The sequence below is a fragment of the Notechis scutatus genome, chromosome 1 (genome assembly GCF_049901735.1).
Source record: "Notechis scutatus isolate UNSWTSFEM ecotype Mainland chromosome 1, rNotScu1.2, whole genome shotgun sequence".
Lineage (NCBI taxonomy): Eukaryota > Metazoa > Chordata > Lepidosauria > Squamata > Elapidae > Notechis > Notechis scutatus.
The window spans coordinates 271574401-271591964 of NC_142009.1; the positions used below are offsets into that span (position 1 = coordinate 271574401).

A 17564-nucleotide genomic window follows, 5' to 3' on the forward strand; every position below is an offset into this window, starting at 1 on the left:
AGCTCCCTACGGCATATAACACGAGCCAAGGGAGCTCACCGTAGCTTCAGATAATGATCTCTCGCCCCCAGGACGATCGGAGGTGATAACGCCTCAGCCGCATGGCTAACAACTCACATTTCTTAGCCCGTACCATGACGATCTTTTCAAGCTGAGCAGCTACAATCGCTGCCGCCCACGCCTGATGGGAGAGGCTCCATTTTAAAAGGGTCCGAGGCTTCTTTCTTTCCCCTGGAAACACCGTCTGGGGTGGGGGCATCAGCGCCCATCTGCCCCACTGTGCCTTTTTATTCAAGGGGAAATTCTGCAGTATCAACTCCCCACAAGGCGTGGAAGTGCTGCTAAGCCGATTTAATTCATTACGCGCCTAAAGAGATAACGGCTGGCACCATTGCAGACTCACTAACCATTTGGTAGTGATCTGCATTTTATTTCTGGAACTGTGAGAGGCTTTTCTTTCCCCAAGCAGGGGTCTCCTTCCTGGAACCCAGGGGAAATCACCCTAATATGTGTGTGTGTGTGTGTGTGTGTGTATACATACATACATACATACATACATACATACATACATACATACGCATACGTTGCTACATCTTTAAAAGGACAACTACAGTGACGTGGGAAAATACCCGAACAAAGCTGAATACCATACATGTAAGTACCCGCGAAAACTTAAGATATATATATATATATATATACACATACACACACACACACACACACACACACACACACACACATATATGGATATATGGATATATGGATATATGGATATGCAGATATAATTATTCTATTTTGGACCCTTATTCATTAAGGAGGAAACTGTTGGCTTATGCCCTCACAGAATTAAACAGCAGCACCACAGCAAGCACCAAGGCCCGTGTCCGTCTGTGCAGGAAGCTGTCGCAGGCCTACATCTTATTTCAACAATTCCTCCTTTCTAGGCCTATGAGGTGTTCCAAATTTGGCTAATTCGGAAATAATAATATTAATAACAAAATAATAATAACGATAATAATAATAGGAACAAGAATAAGAATTCAATATTCTTACATAAGATTATACAAAACTGGGGAGCATTGTTTTAGGGTTCCCTGGCCATTGCTGGTTCAGGCCCCTGGGCATGCCAACCACCCAACATTTCAGCCTCATTAACAGTAAAATTTAATAAGCGGTCACAATGGCAAGCGGCAGAAGCTGAAGAGCCATGTCAAATTCTCAAAACAAATTGTGAAGCAGAAAGAAAAAGCAGCAGAAAAAGATGCTAACAAGCGCCAAAAAATACTAGAAAAGCACATGAAGAAGTTCATGTGGGAGGATGAAGAAAATTCTCAAACCTCATCTCCTCCAGGCCTACTTCAGCTCCAGTCCCCCTCTGCAACCACCCCTGGATCTGTCTGTAATCCAGACACAGCGCAGGTGCACAAGTTCAGGTAGCCCATCTGGATCAGTACAAGTGACTCGAAGGGCCTCTGTGGCCACATTGCTCCAACAGCAGCCAGATTCTGTCAAGTTGATGACTTACCGGAAAAGATCCCTGCAAAGATGAGACTGTGGATGGAATTCTCAATACGCCAATGTATCTCTGCGGGGGTGCAGCATACTGCTCTGGACAACAACAGAGCGCTCCTTCCGATTGGAATTCCCTATAACTCTGGTCACTAAGCAGGACAGAGCATCCTTACCCTCAGGTATCTCTCCACAGGAGATTCTGTAGTTTCAGATATACTCCCGCAAGGTATATAGAAGGAGCAAGGGCTATTGATCGGGTGGAGCCAGAGGACTCAGAGTTCTGCTCAAATTCTCAAATTCTAGTTAGATTCGCATCGGCTCATAATAAGAGGTGATGTGTTGAGGTAATTCCCCGTTAGGAGAATGAGCGCATACAGGGAGATGTATTTGAGAGGAGTGTTTGAATAATACACATACAGCACACAGATACACTGTGCAGTAAATGTAGACTTTTACTTCCAGAAACGTTAAGCAAAGTCCAAAATAAGCAATCCAAAGTCATTCACAAGTTAAATCAGTCAGTTTTCAATCCAGGGATAATCCAAATATCAAAGTCCAGTGTCAAAAAACAGTTCAGTAACAGACTTACATTAAATCCAGTAATATCAGTCAATTAGAAGAAATGGAGGAACGGCAATACTTTCCAACAGAAGGAAACAGAGACTGACTCACACTCTCTTCTGAGACAGACTAAACAACCCAGGTTTCTGTCTCTATCTTATGGCCGTTTGAGAAACCACACCTAATTACAGTTTTGCATTTTCTTAAAGATACAGTTTTAAAATGTTTATCCTGGTTTATATATTTCTAACCCAAATACCTGTTAGGTGACTCATATTCCTAACATTATGGTTGATGCTACATCTTGATGACTAAAACAATGCCGGCATCATTTTGTTTATAAGAATTCCATGGCATTATCTATTGAGAGGCCACTTCCCCTCACAAGGATCTCTCGTGAGGGTCCAGGGGACATTTATGCCTATTGCAACCTCTTTCCGAGGTTGACTGTTGGGCTTCCTTTTTAAGTTGTCAGCCCTCACAGAATATAGCAGCACAGTAACAGCGAGCGCCAAGGCCTGTATCCGCCTGGGCAGGAAGCTGTTGAGGGCCAGTGACTGTAGGATCACCTAATTGCAATACAGATCCTGAAAGGTGTTCTCTATTTGGCTTCACAATTTGATTCCATATTCAGTCATCTAATTATGAGTTTGGTAACAGCACAACAATTTATGTTAGTAGCTGTGCACAGATATAACAAAAATATTATCAATAATAACATATTAATGATATCAATATTATTATGAATAATAACAATAACAAATTGAATTTACCCCAAAAAGTGGGGGGAGCAAATATCAAAAGGATTCCCTGCCTCTGTTTACATCAGGCCTCTGGACTTGTCAATGGTCCATTAATATCGCATACACATATAGATATATAGATATCTCACCTCGTGAGCTTTAGGTCAGAATCTTCATGGGCAACCAAAAATACCCCCAGAGGACAATAAACCAACTCAAAGTAGGTCAAAACCTCCTAGAGAGACCTCTAAGGCAACAAAGGATGCCAAGAGACGCCAAAATGCATTAGATAAGCATTTTTTTTAAAAAAAAAAATGCATGAGGGAGGTTAAACAGAAGTCTCAGTCCTCTTCCCCAGCCAGGCTGGTCCCAGTTCCAGAGTGCTCGCTTCAGCAGCACATATACTAAAATTGGAATGATACAGAGAAGATTAGCATGGCCCCTGCACAAGGGGCCAATTTGTGAAGTGTTCCATATTTCACTTTGCCTCCATCCCTGGGTCTCTCAACACCATCCAGGAGAGCCTCAGAGGGACCAGTTCAACCCAAGCCTTCAGCAGCGCTACTTGCCTGAAAGACAGTTGTGGGACCATGCCAGAATTCCTCCTCCCAGAGGATATCCCTGACAAATTGAAGGCCTGGAGGGACATGGCGACTTGAAGAGGCATCGCAGCCGGAGTACAGTGGAAGTTGATGGCTAGGCAGCCTCCACAATCTGACCTCGATTCTCACTCGATTTGGTTACTATGCAGAATGGACCTTCATTACCAGCAGGTACCTCCTTCAGGGGAGTATTATATAATCCAGTTACACATTCACATGATGCACAGGATGAGGGAGAACTAGAGACCAGATGGAACAGGTTGAAGAAGGGTCTACTCACGACAGTGACCAAAATCTGTCAGAGGTGGATCCCCTAAAAAAGGGGGGCATGTCAGACATTGAAGGCATTAAGCCAGACCACTGACCTTCAGGTCTGTTTCGCCCTCAGACTTTTTTTCAAGTCTCTGTTGTTGTTTTTTTTAAAAAAACTACTGCCTGCCTTGATATTCCATTCCCCTCGGCCCAACAATTGTTACTGTGAGCGGGCTCAGACGATTTAATCTTCTCCCAACCAATAATGTAAGAGGAAGTCATAACTTTCCCACAGAGGTTCTTGGACCTCATCCAGAAACAAGGGGTCTCTTCAGTGGCGTATACCCCTCTTACAGGATATGATAGAAAATTTTTAATTTGGTTTTCTGATTCTGCTAAGTTTCTCATCACCATGATAGTAGATAAAACAATAATGGCAATTATCATCCTCCTCTGCAATTCCAACGGAAGAAGAGGCTCTCAAGTTAAAGGATATACAGGGTCGAGTTGTCTCCATGTAGGGCATGTCGATCTGATGTGGGGGCCATAAGAGCGGAGTCGGCCGCATCCCTTTTTTTTACTGGATCGTCTCTCAGGTAGCTCTGCCATCTGAGGGAGATTATCTCAAATTCCAATATCAGGGCACACAAGGACACTGCAAAACTCTATTATCTGCTCGAGTCAGGGCATCTCAGGTTACTCCTCGCCTACTGCTATGGCTCAGACATTGGCAAGCAGATATCACACAACTAATGGAAGCTTGCTTTCTCCCCAATATATGGACATAATTTGGTTGGTGGTGCCCCTGACCTATCTCTGATAGAGACTAGAAGCAGAAAATAAGTTCCTCTCTTTTAATAGACCCCAAAATAGTCCTTCCCAGCTTTTGGGAGGGTTCCTTCGTTCCCTCTACCAGGGACTTTTTCTTTCCAGACTCCAGGGACCAACTGGACGCATGACTCACCAATAGTTGGTTAGTTTCCGATCTGGAGATAGATACTGAAGGGGAGGGCAGACCAAAAGAATCTCTTGAGGAACATGAAATAGAGGTCTCCGAGGCACAACATAGGCCTCACGACTGTGCCCCTATTGGTGGAAGGCTCAAGCCTTTCACAGACAGACGGAATGCCTCTACCTCTGTTTCCTGGGTTAGAGATATCAGAAGATTAGGCCTGGCTATAGAATTTCCATCCTCTCCCCAGAACCTTTGCATTACTTGCCCTCTCTCCGGGGATCCTGTTAAAGGGAGCATGATGGAGACAGCAATTGTTCATTTATTGGAGATCCAGGCAACCGACCTGTGGCACTGGATCAGCAGGGGCAATTTTAGTTTTAAAATGACTAAATGGGTCCATAGTTCATAAGAGGCTTAAGATGAATATACTGAACTCCATACTTCTGAGCTTCAGAAGGGGCGATTTTCTACCCTCCATTGACTTAATGGAGGCTCATCCCCACATTCCAATTAGATCCTCACATAGCAAACCTCTTAGTTTTTGTTATAATACTCAACGTTTTGAATACGTTGCACTGTCTGGGTTGTCATCTGCCCAAGGTTCTTACAAAGGTTCTGATGGCTCTGGCTGTCCATCTCAGGGGAACACCTGTTAGACGGCAGTGTTATTTATATGACATTTTATTATTATCTTGTTCATATAAACAGGCAAAGGGGAGGCCTTAGCATCGGTCATCACTAAGAGAGACTTGCAGTCCATCTCTCATCACCCACGCATATGCAAGTTTCTTGCATGGGGCTACAATCTTACAGCCTTCTGTAGTGCATTGATATCACACGTGGGACCTCAACAAGGTCCTTACCGCACTCAAGAAAACTCCCTTTGAGCCCATGTAGAACCATGAGTCTCCATTCCTAACATACAAGGTGGTTCTCTTGGTTGCCATTACATCGGCCAGTTACATCTTGGATCTAGTAGCCTTGTCAGTTAGACAGGAGCTCTGTATTTTTCACGCAGACAGAGTGGTCCTTAGTCCAGATCCATCTTTCACCCATAGATAAATTTGGGTTTCCACAGACCATAGGAACTGATACACCCATTCGTTTGTCTGAAACCAACATAAAATCTGGCACGACAATGCCACAATCTAGATGTAAGGCGAGCTTTCTGCATATATTTCAACCGCACGATGTGTGTTAGAAAATGAAGGTTCTCTTCATTTCTTTTCAACCACCCACCATTGGGTGCAAGACCTCTTCCTCAATGACCAGTAAGTGGCTAAGAGCACAATTCCCAAGTCCTATGAGACACAGTCTCTTCCTGAATGAGCAGTGATGGGCATCACTGCTCATTCGACCTGGAGCGCTGCGATGTTGACAACATGGGCCACAAGCGCCAATAGAGAAAATTTATAAGGCGACAACATGGGCCTCGCTATCGCCTTTTGTTTAGAAACTATTAAAATGATGTCTTCGCCTCTATGGAGGCTGCCTTTGACAGGAGAGTGTTACAAAGGGTCCATAGGGACCAAGAAAAAGGGGAATCTGAACCAGACAGAAGCCCTCCCATAGGACACACCAAGCTTTGGTATATCCCAAACAATGGATGCTCTGAACAGCTCATCTGGAGAAGGGGCGTTGGTACTTACCTGACACACCCTTTCTCTGTGAACTGTGAAGAGCATCCATCCCCACCCTTATTCATCTGGTGGGATGCTATTTCAGCCAAGTATTAGAAAGGGTGAAGGAGAAGAAATATTTCATCGCTTCGACTTCACCAAAACTGGGGACGCTAGGGAAGAGTCCTGTGGAGGAGGAGGAGCATCCTCTCAATTAAAGCCCAGCCTATCAGACGAGCGATAGAAGCACCATCCCAAACAATGGATGCTCTTCACAGCTCACAGAGAAAGGGTGTGTCAGGTAAGTACCAACGCCCCATTTATTAAAATTTTCTCTTTGTCTCCCTTCAGGAATAACTCCTGTAGTTTTAAAATGTCCCCTTTGTAAATCCTAGATAAAAAGACTTTCCAAATCATTCTTCTGATGTATTATTTCTATGTTCTCTTTAGTTATTAGGATATCAGCTAAAGTAGTTAAGAGAAGAAGTGGGTAAACCCACTGTCCGTTTGAAGGTACTGAACTTTGTCTTAGGCAGGATTATTATTCCCTGGCTCTCAGAGCTCTCAAACTGATTGAAGATTTCTATTTTATGATCACTTCATTGGCAGACTCTGTATGGAGAAAACTTGTGGGTGATCCTAATCCTTTCCTTACTCCAGAGAGGAATTCCAAGGAGCTGATCTGTTTACTTGCTTCTCTTATTGCCAAGTTCTTACAGAACTGTCTTCAGTCTGCCATTGCTTTCCCAGAAGTTCCCCAACCATGTCTTTTTTCAGTATGTTCTTTTTTTTAACCACCTACTCTAACCCACATCCTTAAGCTTCTCTGGTGGACTAAGTAACTGGTGCAAACCTGCTTAGCTTTCTTAGATCAACCAAGGATGGCTGGAAGCTACCACATATTAGACACTTTTAGTCAGTGGTGGGATTCAATTTTTTTTACTACTGGTTCTGTGGGCATGGCAGGGGAAGGGTACTGTAAAATCTCCATTCCCTCCCTACTCCTGGGGGAAGGTTACTGCAAAATCCTCATTCCCTCTCCACCCCACTAACCTGCTTTCCAGCTCCGTTCTCCTGTGCAGGGCAACAAAAGAAGACCCAGCCAATCAGCTGGGACTCGGAGGAAGAGAATATATGGGGACGGGCCAGTCAGAGGTGGTATTTGCCGGTTCTCCAGACTACTCAAAATTTCTGCTATCGGTTCTCCAGAACTGGTCAGAACCTGCTGAATACCACCTCTGCTTTTAGTACCACTTTAAACTTTAAGGTATAATTCACACAACACAAAAAAGTCTTCAGACCTAGAACAATAAAAAGTACATCCCATTAATGTACAAAAGATGACAGTTAGTTAAAATAGGTAAGCTGAAGAACAAGAAGAATTCTGCAATGTTGTATCTGAGGCCTTTACAGCAACTACCGTGTTTCTCCAACAATACACCCCCCCCACATAGGAAGACTTATTCAGCCTACAAAAAATCCTGCAACAGTAGTCTTGATTGGGATCACTGGGTTTTTAGATTGAGATCAGCCATATTTTGTGTATGAGAATGAAGGGGTGAAAATATTCTTCCATGGGTACTTACTGGATCCATGTAATTTCGTCCTTAAAATGACTTACAATTCCTGTGTTTATGACAAGGTAATATGTTGTTCTGTAAATAACCTGTTAGCTGGATGAAAAAAGTATCTTTTCATGTGAAAATACGGATAGAAATAATATAGTGACTGATACCCTATTTGCATGTGTACTTTGGATGGGATAAATTGATGTAGATGTTAAATCATAACAGCCTTGTGGGCAAAATATCAAATTTTGATTTATCAGATCTCCTTCATAATTTTGGACAAAAGCCAATAGCTAAAGGGATGTATTGTTAATTTCTAAAATGCTGAACTGATTTCTAGTTGATACTTGTTCTGATGATCTCTGGAGAACATCACACACTGAGACATAAAGTAATGTTCTGCAGTCAGCAGAACTGCCAAAGTTGCTTATGTAAAATATTGATTTGGTTATCCTTAAATGTATTCTTCAGGAGACTCAGTGAATGAACACATCATACCTAAAATCAAGTCTGTGTAAATCTACTCAGTTTTCATATGGCAACTGACTGCAAGTGACAACTTAGAGGTCAATGTTAGATAAATGAGATAATATTTTATTTCTAAAAAGTGAAAAATCGAAATGGTATGCTGATGACAATGGATTATTTCTTTTCCCTCTATTCCCTTTTGTATTTTATTTGAAATAGGTTAGTTATTAGAGCTTTAGGCCAGACTTGTCAGCATTGCTTTTTATTTCATAAATAACTCTCTAAAACAAGAATGAGGACCCAGAGTCCTATATTCAATTCATATTCCCAGCAAAAGACTGCATGTTTCCTAGATTGCAGGCCAAAAGAATGCCTCAAACTTTAACCTAACCTAGCCAACATCGATCCCATTAATCTAAATTAAAAATATCAATTTTTCTTGGAGAAGCTAGGCCTAGCTTTCTGGAAAATATATCTACTTGATTATTTCAAACTAATACTTTCTGTTATTAAAGTCTATTAAAACATAGAAGTAAGTGACATCCAGGAACTAATTTTCTCTGTCTTCTCTCTATGTAACCTCTTGAGTTGTCTGTGTATTGAGAACATTAAAAAAACCTTTGGTTATCCAGAAGCATATTTGCTAGCATGTTTATTTCTTTTTTTGGAAGGTCTTTTGATGCAATTCTCTTGTTTCCTTACCCATCTCTGTGGTAGTGGAAAGGAATATGTGTCTTGGAAGCCTGTTAATTGCAGCCTGTATTTAGTGGGCAGTGTTTAAATTGTCAAATATGTTCGATGTTTCCAGGAGATCCATCTACAGTAGAATATCCACCAGTATATGAATACAGATATTGTGGGGGATAAAGGCTACATTCCTACAAGTGATGAGGGACAAGACAAAGAAAGGGGGGGAAAAAACCAGGACAAACTAATGGCTTAAATTTGTTAAATTTAAATTAATAAGTGTCAGTATTATTATTTCCTGAGCTTTTGATAATTTTCTCTTGTTTATCACATTTAAAGTTATAATGTGAGATGGCAAGCTTTGGAAGTACTCTGGAATTGGACCTAAAAGATTAGTGTGTCATATTGCTCCTCAACTTGATTAATTATTAATCATTAATTAAGTATATCATTAAGTACATCATTTGATTAAGTACATCATAAATCAAATTATTATTTTCACATGATTTAGTTGGACTTCTGGAATCCTTTGAATTTTGAGGATTATTGATTATAATTTTAAGTTTTCCAACAGTTACAATTAGAAGGAAGAATAAAGTATGGTAGAACATTGAAGTCTATTAGCGTTATGATCAATTCTTTGCTGTAAAATAACAGAACTTATTAAGACTGAGAATCTTAAAAATAGTATTATCCCACATCAAAGCCGCTTTTAATCAGATGCTTCCTATGGAATCTCACATAAGAGTTAGTTGATGCGATCTTCACGTAGTAAATGCAAACAATTAGTGTAGTTTAGGATTATTCTATTGATCAGGCCAATCAATTCAACTGTCTAGTACATTTACAATATTCACATGTTTCAAATCTTCATTCAGAAATCTGTGCTTTTATTCAGAACTTTTCTGGAGGAAAAGAAAAGCATGTTGAAACTAACCTCTAAGCCCCAGTGTCTGGCAGGATGTGGAAGAGGGAAAGCAATATGATCTACCCTGCCCTTTGGGAATATCTTGCGCATGTCTTTACAAACAGGTTTGTACAAGCTGCAAGCGTATGGGGCTGTTCGGCTATGGAGCAGCCCCTCCAGGCATGTAGACTTTTTGTGGAGCAGAACAACACAGGGGGCAGGAGGGTAGCTTTTGAAGGTTACATTTGTGTTGGCTGCACTCCTGGCTTAGAGAGAGGAAAGGCAATACCCTAAGGCTATTTCTGGGTGGTGGTAGTTTCAGCTAGAAGACATGTAGCTGCTTGAGACGAGCACATTTTTGCATGGTGTTTTGTGTGGTTTCCCCCCCCCCCCAAGTTCTGGAACTCCTATTAATTTTTTGGTAATTATTTTTAAACCTTTGGCATAGATTTATATCCAATCTCTCCTCTTCCCAGAAAGCTTTTAAAAATGAGTTGCATAACTTGGATTTTTTTTCTTTAGAAATCAGAATTAAAAGTAAGGGCTAACCTGCACTGATGCTTCATTGTTTTCAACTAAATCTCTAGCCCCTTTTTTCTGATTTAACAGAATATTTAACGGAATAACATAGTGGGAAGGACCTTGGAGGTCTTCTTGTCCAACTCCCTGCTTAGGCAGGAAACCCTTGTTGGAGCATTCACAACTTCTGAAGGCAAGTTGTTCCACTGATTAATTGTTCTGTCAGGGAATTTCTTTTTAGTTCTAGGTTGCATCTCCTTGATAGGTTTCCATCCACTGCTTTCTGTCCTGTCCTCAGGTGCTTTGGACAATAGCTTGACTCCCTCTTCTTTGTAGTAAACCCTGAGATATCAGAACATTGCTACGTCATCTCTAATTCTTCTTTTCATTAAACTAAACATACCCAACTCCAGCAACAGTTCTTTGTATGTTTTAGCCTCCAGTCAATCATCCTTGTTCCTCTTCTCTGTACTCTTTCTAGAGTCTCAACATCCTTTTTTGTGTGAAGTATGACTCAGGTAAGAAATAGCTCTGTGCTGCTGTAGATTGCCCTTGTTAGGAATATATTTTTGTCAGCTGTCATAAGGATCCAGGGACAAAATTGCAAGTTTTGCAAAGAGGGGATAAAACCTATGAAATGCCAAGCACAGTTTTATTGTATTCAAAAATTTTAAGACCAGAGTATATTTGGAAGATGTGCTGAAATAAGAATGTTGGTAGGATATGGACAGAAAAGTGAATTACAAACTTAAGTTTTAATTAAAGGTTTAATTTACAAACTGAAATTCAGTGACAAAAATGTAACATTAGAATAAGAAAGATTATTTCCTGTCAATGGAAATCATGGAGAACCAGTGAGAAGAGAACCCAACCCATACCCTTTGAACAGGTTGATGGGTCAGTATGCATTTTTGAGGACCATGGAAGTCTTTCCCTCCTCTTAGCTGTAGAAAATTGGAAATTTACAGGAAATTCCTGAAAAAAGGCATTGATGGTGTTATCTAGTTGGGTAATGAAATGCTTATAAGGAAACAACCAAACTCAGTTCCAAGCACTCTACAATTCAGCCCTGAACTATACATATACTCTTCTACTGAAAAAGTAATAAATATGGACACATTTTTGTTTAAAAATGTGGGTTTTATTCATTGTAAACTGATTTGAGTTGGTGTTGCAGTAATGCTGATCATTGCAGTTGGATCTTAAAGAGAACTGACTTTCAGCAGCCTTATACTGTACTTTCCCATCCTGGAATTAAAATTAAAACTGATTTATTGGTTGCTACTATCAGTTCTTAAACTTTGTTTGATGAAATTCTATTATATTACTTTTCAACAAAATCTGGTAAATAATTTTGATTTTGCAGAGGATCTTGGGGCCCCCAGAGATTCCTGGCTCATATTTTGAGAAACACTGGTCTAGATTATTAAATATTTGAGATGGAGTGATGTAAGTATTGTGCTGTGAAGTAGATTTTTCCAGAATCTTAGCTGAATGCCTGTTTAGTAAACTATAAGTATGAGGCCCCATTATGGCCCATTTTGCATATATCTGCATTAAAAAGGCTTTTTTCAAGATGTTTGAAAGTTAGTATCAGATTTCAGTGTACGAATGAGGGGTCCTTTGCACTCTCTGAACTAGGTTGTTTTCTTGCAGATGTTTCATTACCCAAACTAGGTTATATCATCAGTGCTCATCATCATCATCATGAGCACTGATGATATTACTTGGTTTGGGTAATGAAATGTCTGCAAGAAAACAGTCAACCTCCAAGAGCACCAAGAACCCCTTATCTCAGGGCTGTCAAACTCCCGGTTCATGGGCCAGATGCATCACGTGCCCATGCCCAGTTTAGTGAAGGGGGAAAAGGTCCTGATACATCGTGTGATGCTGCTGTGACTACATGAGTTTGACATCCCTGCCTTATCTCAACCCTGAGCTACAAATATTTTCCTTTATTGAATGGTATCATCATATAGAAAAAAAAGTTACAGCTGGTAACCGTTGATATTAATGATTTGCCATGTTCTGCAAATAACTTAGTTATTTGGAGTTTACGAGCCAGAAATATATATGAATGGCAACTTGGAGAATGAGCTGCTTTGGATTAAGCAAAGACATTTTGGAGTGCTATTAATTATTATTAAATAAAAAAATGTAATAAAAACTTGATATACCATACCCATCCTCCAGAAATTTACTTTCTGTAAGGAATTCTGCAGGGAACACTGTCAGTTCAGGTGTGGAAGAGCTTTAACGTTGTCATTACATGCTTAAAGCTGTTTCTTTCATCCTGAAATCTATTGGTTTATCATAGTAGCTTCTTAAACTTTGTCTTCTTGTTTTTCACAGTTTAGGAAGACCATTAATTCTTTTGGAATTTTTCATTAATTCTTTTGAAATTTTTCATTAATTCTTTTGAAATGTAACTATGATAGTGATATCATAGTGAGCCTGGTTGAGATAATGGGAACTTGTTCACTCCTGTGCTGTAAGCTGCTAATAACTACCAAATATCCTTCAGTGTTGAAGGACGCCGCTAGTCCAATGTCTAGTCATACTTATGTGTTGTCTGAAATACTGCCTGCTTCAGGAGTAAGTGCAAGTTTGAATACCACCGCTTTTACAAAGCTAGGAAGTGAACAGTGACTGTCACCTCAACTCATCGTCTTTGTCATGCTGTATGATTCCATTTTGTTTATTGGTTACAATGGCTTGCTAAATTCATTTCATAATACTTGTCACTCCTTTTTTTTGACATTAAAACTTGAAGTATTGTTTTTTAAGTAGCTTTTCAGTAATTCACAAATCATAATCACATTTCTGAGCACAAGAAGCATGTATCTCAGGTTTTGGAGATAAAATTGCGATCCTAAAGATTTAAATACATACAGTATATTCCTGTTTCCTTTGCAATATGCTGAGTTACTGTCCCATCCCTATGAAAGTGACTGGTACTTTGGTTGATTTTGTTGTTGCATGAACTAATTTTTTAAAAAAATAACATAATACCAATGAAGAAAGCTTTTTGATTGTTCTTCTAGCTTTTCCGTCTTCTACTCCCAATAGGAAGCCTTTAATACGTATTTTTTTCTAAATAATGTTGCATGTGAAATTGGAAATTTTACTCTGTTCTCATAATAAACAGTCATTTCATGTGAGGTTCTCCCCTCCCTTCTGGTGGATTCCAAAGCCTTTGTACCTTTCCTGGTTACTGATTGATGGTTCTGTACTGTGTTTCCTTTAATTTTGCAATAAACCAACAAGGAGGCTGAGACCACAAGTTTACAGAGGATGATTTATTTACTCAACCAGATTTGCAGGGATGACAGAGTCAGATTTAGTAGTTTCAGTGTGGTCCTTGGGAGGGCAGAAGATGTATCTGAGAAAAAAGCACCATAGAAAATAACATTCTTATTCATCCATATAGAAGCAGTTTTAATTTTGTTTCTTGAGCAGTTATAAGCAGGTACAAGATTACACAAAGATGGACATTAAAGGGAATGCTACTATTAAATTACTAATTTCCCATAAGCTTAAAAAAACCCTGCAATATTTTTGTTACTATATGATTTTTTCCCCCATTTCTGCGCAGAATAGAACAGGAAATCTGAGAATACTCTTAAAATACTCTACATATGATTTTTTTAAAAATCTGTCTTTAGTATGAGCCTTCCTTAATCACAGTCAAAATGAAATGTGTCTGGTATGCCAGCTTCCTTTTCAGTTCTTCCACAGAAAAAAAATCTCTGAGCTGGGTTCTTTTTTGATGTAAGAAGGCAGCTTGAATAGAAAAAATTATTGATAAAAAGTGGTACATAAGGCTTCTATATTATACCGCATTTTTTGTGTTTTATTTCTTAAAGTGACTGCATATTCATTAAGAAATATCAGGTCAATTTATGAAATTGAAAATATCCAAATAAAATCAAATACAGTGTAGTCCTAAATCACCAACAGGAATTCTCCATGAGAAAATAAAGTGATGTATGTTCAGCAGTTGATAAAATTGCAATTCCGAGTCTATTGCATATATAATATCTTTAAATACTGGGCCTTCCATAGTAAGAAAGATACAAGTAAATATGTTTCAAATATTACTCGTTGAATATTATATGTATTATAACACATTATTTAACTCCCCTCTAGTAGACTTTATATTTACAAAGTATTTGACCTTATAGGTAGGGCATTATAAGTCAAAATCAAATATTGAATTGAGCAAAGTGTCTGGATGTGTTTGGTATTTGAAGTTTAAAATACGCAATATTCTGCCTTGTAAGCTGTAACTAAGCAGTGGTGTTATATATCTGGAATTTCTGAACCATCCTCAACATATTATAGTAATTTAAATCCAGGGCTACAAAAGCAGGAAATTTAACGTTTTTGAGAATTTGTTTCACAGATACTTTGGAAGATGCAATGATTGAACACAAGCTATTCTCTGGTTTCCCAGCTTTGGTTAATAATTTTGAAAAAGCTAAAGCTGTTTGGAAATGTAATTGTTTAGTAAGTGAATAATTTCTACATTAGGTTATAATTATTTAGCTCTATATATTTGTTGGTTTTTTCTTTTCTTTTTTGTAAATTTTATTTGAGTTTTCACAAAGAGAAAAAAAAAATACAAATAAAACATCTTTTTTGAAAGCAGCATAATCCCGGGTTACATTTCTTCGTACAGACACAAATTCAGGTTCATGCTCATTTTTATATTCTATGCCATATCTTATTACTATTTTACATTTTCTGCATAGCTTCTCCCCTCTTTTAATTTTCTCAATTTTATTTTAATTATCTCATCTCAATTCAAATCATTGTATTTATACTTTTGTCTGTCCTGTTTCAATTATCTATTATCTTTTCTCATTAAACAAAATTTCTCCTGTAGTTACTGATTGGAGTATGACGCCTTTATATCTTTTCCCTAAAGTTGTAATATTCAATATAATACATAACTTCCATTCGGATTCTGCTTGGTACATTCTTAAAATACACATTGTATTCTTAAAAAAAGAAAAAAATATAAATGTATATAATTAAAACAACATTCCATTCCAATTCAATTCTATCATTAATATTAATATTCATTAAAGTCTTAACATCTTTAACATTACTTTTCAATTAAATATCATACTTCTATGGGAAGAATTATAAGCTTTCCATAGTTAATTCCCCCCCCCTTCACTTATATTTTATAAAACATTAACTAATTAAAATGTTCCCGTTCCTTCCTAATTCAATTTTCTCATTTATTTTATTTCACTTATTTTATTCACAAACATTTCACTAAATTACACTAACTATTTTATCCCTCTTTTTAATCATACGTTGTTTCCAAATTTCTAAAGTTATTTCTATTACTAATATAACAATACAATCTTATGTACCTTTACAGAATCCCTTTTTCAGTTAGATCTTTACCCATTATCTCTAAATAGGTCCTGTTTCTCTATATCTTGCTCCGGTCCTTTGTAACTTCTTTTCCTTTCCTTCTTCCCTCTCTTCTTCTCTCTCCCTTTTTACCCCCTTGTCTCTCTACCTCTATTTCTCTCTTCTGTATTCCCCTATTCTGTTGCTTTCCAGTATTATACTTATTTTTTGAATTATTTTTCTTTTTTTTGGTTGTTTTTTAAGTCTTAAATTCTCCATTCTCTTTCCCCCCTTTCCTTTTTCTTCCCCACATAGAATTACTTGTTCATTAAAGATGGCTTCTTCTTTGGCCCAGTCTTCTTGTTTTGAAGTCTTTTCTTGTTGTTCCAAATCTCCATTTCTAAGAATTGAAAGATGAAGCCAAAAGAACCCTTCCCTTCTTGTGCATCTTCTTTGTACTTTTTAAGTTCCATTTTCAATTCATCCAGAACTGGTGCCATTGTATAAATTTTTAAACAACCACCCAATTGATTTTAGTCATTCAAATATAATAACCAAAAATCCAAAGATCACCAAATAATCCAAATACACGCAAGCTGTTTCTTTTTTGCTCTTTTTTTTCACTTTCTCTTCCTGGGGTTACTATTTAGTTGCAAAGTTTCAGTTGAAAAAAGTATCTTTTAGAAGTCTTGTTGAAGTTTTACTTTAGATTCTTTTTAATTCCAGGCAGTCTCCTTCCTCTTCCAGATCCTGCCCTTATTCTTTTTCTCTCCCTTCCTGCTTATAAAAAGAAAGTTTTTAATGTCCAGAAATCTTTATTATCCCTTTGGCATTTTGTTTTATTTTCAGCTTAATTGCCTATTGATGTCAAAGCGGATTTTTCCGATTTCTTATTTAAGTCTCTTAGTTGTCAGTATAGGGAAGGAGAGAGAAGAAAAAAAGCCAAACCTTTCCCTTTTCACTTTCCTTCGCTGCTTCCGACTCTTCTTTGGGAGCGATGTTATTTTTTATAAGTTTAAATTCCAGGGTACCTTGGTTGTTGCTTTTACAATTTAACCTGGTCAGCCAAAACTTTCACTTCTTATCTTCCTCCTGAACATTCTTTTCCGGTTGAGTTCTTCTTTGTGGTGGCCATTTCTGACCACCGCTGCAACCGCCTTTGGGAAAGGGAATAATGGCCAGCTGAGGAGGAGAGATGCGGCTCTCCTCGACCCTGCTGGTGGTCTCCCCCCTCTTCACCACCTCTACGGGGTGGCTTAGCCACAAAACCAGCTGGCTCGGGGTGCTCCAGTGGCAAACCCAGACAGAAACCACGCACAATCGCGGATTTCTGTCTGTCGCCGAAGCCCTTCAAACTGGAAGCCCTTTGTTGTTTTTTTCTTATTTATCTTTCATGCAATTTATTGGCTGTGCCAATCTATATATACTATCCTCTTCCAAGGATCTTATGGCAATATAGATGAAATTATCTATTTTGTCCTCATAATAACTCTGTGAGCTGTATATATGTATGTATATGTATGTGTGTGTATATGTGTGTATATGTGTGTGTATATTTTAGATATATAAATACACAGGGATACATACATATACATATATCCATACATTTATATTGAACATATTCAAATATCCTGTTGTAATGAGGTATTTTTTTGTAACTGGAAACTAGCAGAATAGGACTTGTTTAATGAAATGGACTATGAATTACAGAAATTTAGTTTGAAAAAGAAATATATAAAAGTGGTATGACATGAACAAGCACACAATGGTACAGAATTCAGTTTACATTGGAACAAATTTG

At 38.4% G+C, this 17564-nt stretch overlaps 1 protein-coding gene and 1 pseudogene across 20 annotated transcripts in view; both read left to right on the top strand.

The window, feature by feature from the left end:
- RAD51B (RAD51 paralog B) overlaps nucleotides 1–17564 on the top strand; it is a 348291-nt gene that overhangs the window by 80474 nt on the left and 250253 nt on the right. The window lies entirely within an intron of this gene.
- On the top strand, nucleotides 3197–3297 carry LOC113414389 (U6 spliceosomal RNA; annotated as a pseudogene).